Source organism: Belonocnema kinseyi, chromosome 1 (assembly GCF_010883055.1).
Source record: "Belonocnema kinseyi isolate 2016_QV_RU_SX_M_011 chromosome 1, B_treatae_v1, whole genome shotgun sequence".
Taxonomy (NCBI): domain Eukaryota; kingdom Metazoa; phylum Arthropoda; class Insecta; order Hymenoptera; family Cynipidae; genus Belonocnema; species Belonocnema kinseyi.
The window spans coordinates 87,055,009-87,063,498 of record NC_046657.1 but is presented as its reverse complement, the minus strand read 5'-3'; the positions used below and the strand labels follow the sequence as shown (position 1 = coordinate 87,063,498).

The 8,490-nt window shown below is 37.8% G+C and overlaps 1 protein-coding gene across 4 annotated transcripts in view; it reads right to left on the bottom strand.

Moving 5' to 3' along the window:
* Positions 1-8,490, bottom strand: part of LOC117174804 (prolyl 4-hydroxylase subunit alpha-1-like) — a 50,166-nt gene that overhangs the window by 9,431 nt on the left and 32,245 nt on the right. The window lies entirely within an intron of this gene.

Below are 8,490 nucleotides of genomic sequence, written 5' to 3'. Positions count from 1 at the left end.
GTCTCACGACCGTGAGATAGGTGGTTACAGTCTGTAAAGGAATCAATACGATGATCCAGCAAAAGCCTCGTGCACCCTAAGAACACGGAGCGACCCAAGGACTACCACCTTCTGCATTTTTCCCGCAAGTGTTTCAGCATATTATTGATACGCAGGGATGCTTTTTAAGCCATTAGCGAGTGAAAGCTTGGCACCTCCAAGAGCGCTGATGATAATGACGAATAGCTTAACAGAATACTTCAGGTACAATCGTTGCAATTCGCTTATAAGGCCTCGAGTGAGCAACAGCAACCATTGTCGAGAATATAATGTTCCAGTATATGCGGCACTTCCCATTCCCGACAATTGAATCGATTTCCCTAGGACCATTTAGAGGAGCGATATTAAGGCTAATGCCGTGAGAGTGACAGAGATGGTAATAAAGCACTCAGAGTGCCGCATTGTGCCTTTGAATGTAGGTCGTTCCCGCGTGAGTTGAAATACTAGATAGTATGTAAGCTAAATGCTCGCGGTGTACATGACATGCCCTACAGCTATCATCAGGAATGTCTTGGCTCAAACTGTTGCGACGGTATGTTAAGGTGGAAACGACACCGTCTTGGCATGCAAAAATGAAACCCTCCGTACCAGACTTCAATCCGGGCGATTTAAGGAAAGCAAGCGTTAGCTCACAAAACATTGACTTATCCTTCACATTTCTGTGGAAGATACCGTACATCCTCTTATCGAGGAGCTGTTCACGAAAGCTTTTCTCTTGTGCTTTCTTCGTCCAGGCTTTCAGGAGCGAGTACTCGAGATAGATAAGATTTGATGCATTTTGCTCACCCCTAATACTGAAGTTAAGTCCGAGTGTTTTAGCAGCCTCCTTTCTGCTTTGTACAGAAACGCTCGTTTGCCCACTTCTTCGTGCTTCCCGACCATTTTAAGAGGAGAGTCTCTTCCATTTGCAACTCTATGTGCTGTACCTAGAATAATACTATTGTAAAGGCATTCAAGGCTCAATATTCCGCGACCACCTTGACGGCTTGAGATGTACAGTCGCGGAAGACTTAAGATGCATGCTTTTGCTCATCTGCATAATCTTTCTTGTCTCGATATCAAGGGATCTGAGCTCGTTCTTCGTCCATGGAAACACTACAAATGAACAGAGTACTACCAGGACCGCAAGCATGTTCTTTGCAGATATTTTTTTCCTCGCCGACAGTTGGGAAGACCTAATCTTCCGGATGAGATGTTTGTATCTGCTTTGGGGAGTATCCTTTATATATGTCACATCCTGAATGCGACTCTGTGGTACGCCCAGGTATGTATAAGTCTCTCCAGCGAAAGGGTGTCATATAGCGCTTCTATCAACGAGCTTAGGATCTTCAGGGATACCGTTAAGTTTTTCTCGCTTCAAATAAATCTTGGCGCATTTGTCTAACCCAAATTCCATTCCAATTTCCTTAGTATATTGTTAGACAATCTCTAGAGCTAGATGTAGTTGTTCTTTGTTTTTAGCATAGATCTTTAAATCGTCCAGGTATAATACATGAGTGACCTTGTATTTTCGATCTGCAGGTTTGCCGCACAAGTACCCGTCGGAATGGCGAAGCGCTAGAGATAGTGGCAATAATGTAAGGCAAAAGAGGAGTAGGCTCATGGTGTCGCCCTGAAAGACACCTCTCTGAAAGGTGACCTTGTTAGTTGTCAAACGATTTTTTCCAGATGAGATAGTAAATCTGGTTTTCCAAAGCGGCATCCATCTCTCTATGCACCTAACTATTTGTGGATGAACATTTAAGATTTCCAAAAGACAGATGATAAGTCTATGGGAATTCGAATCGAAAACTTTCCGATAATGAATCCAGGTCATCGATCAGCTAAGTTGCCTATTTTCGGCAGGAGTATTGTGCGCCCTTCCACCAACCACTCCGGAATGGGCTCTTGCGACTTTAAATATGAGGTGAAAATAAGGGCCAAATGCTGATGGGTTGAAGGAAACTTCTTCCACCAGAAGGTTTTCATACAATCTGATCATGGTGCGGAATAATTCTTCATCCCTATTAATACTTTTTTCACCTCCTCGGTAGAGATGGGTGGGCATTCTTCATAAGGTGTTATGAAGGCATCACACAGCTTCTTGACGCTATTTATATTATCTGAGTCTTCGTCCAGTCTATGCTGCACTTCGTAGACTTCTCTCCAAAATACTTCTACCTCCTCTGGTTTTGGCGGGTGTTCGACAGTAACTGGAGGGTCTTGGAATAGTCGAGATGGGTCACAGAGAAACTGTTGATTTTCTCTGACCCACCTCTCCCTTCGCTCTAGACTTCTCTTAGCGTCAGATAGTATCCGTATTCTCTCAACGATATGCTGCCTGATGGTCAGCAGCTTTGACTTGTTCAGTGTGTGCTAACGGGTCCGGAGTTCGCGCGCGAACTTTCGAACCTTGGCGGTGAAATTCTTGCCAGATGTGATGTAGTCAATCGCGCACTGAATGCGGGACGCGTACTGTCCTTCTCAGCCTATCTTTATGGCAAGTTGATCTATTATTCTTTTGATCTTATGATCAACCGTTGGTTTTGTTTTACGGTTCGCATCGGCCAAAGCTCTCGCTGCATTATACACACAATAATTGATAGCCCAGAGGTCGGATTCTCCGGAAAAATGTCCACGAAGCTCGTCATCCATTTCAGCGAAATCTTTGGGCTTGAGAGAAACCTTGGTGTTGATGTTTCTCCGGGTCATAAAGCATCACTCTTCCTCTATTGGATGCCTGCCCGTGGTTGGTCTTAGTGTCGCCTCTCTTTCTTTGTGGCCGGCTTATTTTAGCTGTGGTAGAGTAGGCGTTCCGCTTACACAGCCCCTTTTCCGCAGTAGTTCAGCATGGTTTCGCAGATGTTGCTGCGAAATGTGCGATAGCTCTGGGTGTTTCTCGCACCACAGAGCATGCAGCCGTGCCATATAACCACGTTCAGAGGCCACACTCGTATCGTAGCACTCTAGCAAGTCGTGATTCAGTCGCTCCGTCCACCTAAAGGTCGTGAGATCACGCCGATCCATCGCATTGAATCCATTTTCATTGGCTCCCCCAGCTCTAGAGTGGTCGGCATTGTTGGCCGACCCATTGTCGGGAGCCCTGCGAGAAGCTAGGGAAAGGGGTTCGTCCATCCTTGTGGAGCCCCGCATGCAAGAATAAGGCTGCGTACTCTGAGAGCTCACCCAGTATCCCGGAGTCACCGTTCTAGACACCTCACCCAGGTGCCATTCAGCTTTCGGCACGGTTTTCACACCTCCGCTTGGAGGATAATTCTTTCGGGACCGCCCCTGGACAATTGTCCGCGACTGCCTATATATTTTTGTAACTATATTCAGCAGAAACCCTTAGTACAGGGACCCTCTATCAATTTTTCCCCTGCCTTGCTAATATCTTCTTGATACTCTCTAAATCTGAACTAGTGGAATTTAATTGATTTTCAGTGAAATTTCACTGATTCAAATCGCTAGAAATGGGTCACTGACAATCAGTGGAAGGTTACTTATTGATTCAGTAAAATAACCACTATTGAGGGTTGACAGCACTGCATCATATCATTTTAGCAATCATAATAAACTAATATGTACTGTCATGTACACACCCGTTAAGTAAGTACTTCCTATACGAGTCAGAGTATATTTTTCCCGCACTTAATTCAGCAGACTTACAGTCCGAAAGTTAAAAAATTTATTTCATTAAGGAATTCTTCTTGCTACTGACGCAGAAGAGTAACAAGAAAGCTTAACATACAAATGTAGAGGTTTTGCTTCAGACGATTTACTCTAGCGTTACTAAACTGATTAGTAAATAAGTCCGAAATCAATGATTAATCAGTGTAATGTCTAAGTACTATTTCAGTCAGTGAATTTTGTACTGATTCATATTCAGAGAGTAACTAATTTGTTCGATATAAGTGCCCAGTGGGCACAAAATTTGGCGACGTCTTTACGACATCCTATGTTCATGTCGTTAAGGTATCTTCACGATATCGTAAATAAGTCGTATGATCTGACGATGTCCTTACGACATTGCAAAGACACCGAAACAACATGGACATAGGATGTTCTAAAGTTGTCGTAAAGATGTCGTCACGATGTCGTAAAGTCATCGCCAAATTTTGTGCCCACTGGGTATATTTGAAAAATGCATAACACCATCTGATTGCCTGCTGTTTGATTATCGCGCTCTAAGGAGGACTTCTGTATTTCGACTAGTGTTGTACGAACGTGGATATTTCTGATATACGCAGTAGTGATTTCTGTGCTTTTGTAGGTTATGTGAAACCCTGTGTTAGCCTTTGTAGATTACTGATTCCAGCAGTGATGGGAGAACGTGCATATATCTGACATGCGCAGTAGTGATTCCTGTCTATTTTTAAGTTGACACACTGGTTTACATAACCTAAAAATACACAGGAATCACTATTGCGCCTGCCAGAGATATCCTTGTTCTCCCATTACCGGATTCCAGTTGGCCATGACCCATAAGAAACGATATCCACGTTTCCCAACTCCCTCTAAAAGGATTTTTAATGGAACTTAATTACCGGAAAGCAGGAAAACCTAATGCAAAATATCCAACTGCAGGTCCTTCTCCGAATTAGCAAACATGGGCAAAGTAGATGCATACTAGATTACGAATTAAATACTTCCGCCGAAACATAAAAAAGAAAGCGATTTTCTTTGAGTTTCTATTTATCTCTCTTTATTTCGGCGTCCTAATATTCACTTTCTTACTTAATTAATTCAAATAAGGGGTGGGATCCAAAAAATTAGTAAAAATTAGCGTCTAGTAAACGGACTGGAATTTTTATGCTACATTTTGCATTTTTATGGATAAAACAAAACCTCTTAAAATTCTTCTAGCCTTTTTTTTGTATTTCGCACCTTTTGATGAAATATAGTAATTTTCGATAACAAGTCCTATTCAAAAATGGTTAAAAAAATGTTGTTTGAAGTTTTTCGTCGTTTGATAACTAATACCAAAATAGCAACTCTCATAACAGAATTTTTACGTGGAAAATGATAGGTCGTTTAAAATGCTACAATTCGTCTTCTAAACTTTTCTACGTATATGTCGTCTTTGACTTCAAATTAGAATGTTCGGTTGATTAATTATCGTCACATAAAAATGAAGACGAACGCTGTCGAGATATGTTTAAAAGAAGAATTGTACATATTTTGAAAAACTTCAATTCTTCTAAAAAGCTCTTTTCAGGTTTCTGTTGTCGTTTGGTGTAAAATATTAAATATTCGATTCTTGGACAACATTGTCGAGGGATAAAACAATAACCGTTGGTCAAGGTTGCTCATTAACGAACTGATGCTTTCTTTTAGGACAAAAAATAAGTATTCCAAAACTCGACTTGATCCGTTAATTTTTCCAGCGCTATCGTGTTCACGGACGGACGGCCGAACAGACATTAGAAAAATAATGTGAATTATATCTTGAACGAACCTCACGGTTGACACATATTTGTTTTCTCAATTTCTTTATTCACAAGATTTGCACTCCGAGTATGGAAAATTCATGTTCTTTAAAATTTCATAATTGCTCAGGTAAACTTAATATTACCTCAAATCAATACAATGGGGCTCAGAAAATATTCATTATTTGCTTATTGATTCATTTCACTTAATCGTCTGATTTGCTGGAAATTTTTGTGAAAATAATATATGTTTGTTAATATTTAATAGAATATAACCATTGTTCTAAACGAATTAGATAAGAAAATTTGGACATTTTGGCAGCTTAACGTATACAAAAATTGGTTTGTTCATTCCGTTTTTTTTTATTAAAATAGCTTGAGTCTACGTTCAGCGTCTAAGTTAGTCACAAATATAAATAATAAATAGTCTTATAAACAATTTATTGTAGGTATCAATTAAAATATGTTCGACAAATTTTCATAAATGGAAGGAAATCTTGAGATTGTAAATTACTTATTTATTCATTATCATTGATTTATTTTCTATTCGCATGCTATTTTGATCTAAAATCCTGTTTTGAGTTTTGATGACTTATGGAGTATTTTCCAAATTATTAACTAGGTATTTGTGAGCTGCTTCACTTCACTCACTTAAAAAATTTATTATGATTCATTATGATATTATTCAATTTACAATGCGTCATTCGCAAATCTCTGAATTTAAAAATTGTCCATCTTAGATTTTTATTTTTGGATTTCCATTTTTAATTCAAAAAAATTCAAAATGCAGAGTTGGAGACTTGAACAATTAAAAACTGAAAGCTTTTGAAGTTCAAAATTTTTGACAAAAAGATTCATCATTTAACATTTATTATTTATTAAAATATTTATAAGTTCTAAAAAAATTTCTAAAATAATTTGAAATTTGAAAGCATTTAAAACAACTTCTGGGTTTCTCAAGATCTGGAAATAAGATTTTAAAGCTTTTATATGATGCTTTAACTATTTGAAATAAAAATATTTTAACCTTTAATTTCCGAAGTGACCCGAATAAAAATGCGTCGACTTGAGTTTGACTTGGTTATGTCGTGAGTACCTCTCCAAGACATCGATGTCTGGCTGCGTCTCAAAACTGAGTCGAGACATAGTTCGAGGTCTGCGGTCGAGCCTTGCCTTGCGTAAGACGACGTTTATTTGTCTCAAGACAAGCCTTGTCTTGGCTGAGATGGTCGAACATTTCTCGGCTCATAAATGAGATTAAAATTGATAAATGCAACATTTGTAATTATACTTTGAAGACCAATAATATCTATATTTTCATAAAATACGTCTCTAAGACATAAATTGAAGTCTAGCTTCGTTTCGAAACTGAGACATGCTCAAGGCAAACTTTTCAACTTCAGGATGTCTTGATTGGGGGACATTCAAGTCGAACTCAAGCAAAGAATTTTTACTCGCGGATTAATTTTAAAATATTTAATTTTCAATGTTTCTAGATCAAAATTGTTTGAAATAATATAATTCGGATTTATATTTTTGGAATATAATCTGAATTTTTGAACTCTGTCATTTATAAAAGTTAAAAATCCTTAATTTTGTAGTTTATCTGTATTTATTTAAACTTGTTGAATTACAAAGCATTATTACCTTCCATTTTATATGTGTAAATTATTGAGCATTCGAATACCACATTTTCAAATTTAAAAAATTTTAAACTTCAATTTAAAAAGATTAAAATTTAAGAGTTTTACTTTGAGTGCTTTACTTTCTTGTTTATTCTTAAGTGATTCAATTTAAAAAAATTTTATCGTTAGAGTTCGAAGTTTTTAATTTTATGGGCCGTGAACAATTTTGGCGAACCGAGAAAAAAATGGGAATTTTTTTCCTTTAATTAAAATGGCCACCCTGATATATGTACGCTCAAACTTAAAAAGGGTACAACCGAGACAGCCACTATAGCAGGACTGCAGTAGTTTTGTTAATTCGAAAAATTGTAGTTCTTAAGAAAAGTAAAATTTTATTTAACACATGTTCTAAACTAAATTTAATACTGTATATAAAACTACAAAATAATTTTAATTCCTAATTTTTATTAATATTTAGGTTTCAGTACATTGAATTTATTTAACAACAGGAAAAATAAATAACAGTAACAAATAAATGTTCTAGTTATTTCTCTATAAATTCTCGATAAATTATCGTATTCTCGGCAACTTTCGATAACTTAATGTGTTACCTTTTCAAAATTTAAGTTACCGAGAATTTTCGAACTCTACACTGAAAATTTTTTGAGCATGCAGCTGTCTTCTTAGTGGCAACGCAGCGTCACCACGCCGCTTGGTGCAGAGGCCAGATCACATTTAAGTAAGCTATAGTAAGTACCAAATGTGCGAGCAGATTCTTTCCCGTGTGTTGGGTATGCAGCCGTTCCACAATAAAGAATGAAATGGCCCCATGAGTATAAACTATATGTGTAACTCCGCACGAAACTCGGCGTGAGGATTCCGTGGTCCCGCCTAAAGGGATCGTTACTGTACAAATACTGTTGGGACTACAGCTGTTCCAATTTGGGAACACAGCGTTCCCTATATGAGAAAGGATATGTACCAAGTTGCAGCAGTGATCTCAGATCTGAAACGAGATGTGGTACAATACTATGACAGGGCTACGTCCGTGTGAATATAGTAGGAGACCATATAAATGACTGGGTTGCGTGCACAACCCATTTCTCCTCCTCTGAATTTGAAAACTCGAAGGTGCACGATTGCGGATCGCAACACTTCGGCGGTTCTATTTATATCTCTATCTGCTTTGAAATAAAATCAAGAGATTGGGATTCCAATATTTCCAGATTTCGATGCTGGGCTGGCGATTCTCATGATTTGAATACTTCGCGCGCCTCTTTATATACGTATATTTTGAGGTTATGTTATTTCAAGTGTCAAATATAAATTATATAAATATTAATACTATTATATGTATATAAATATACACATATATTATTAATGATAATATTATAATTATGTTATATTATAATAGTCTT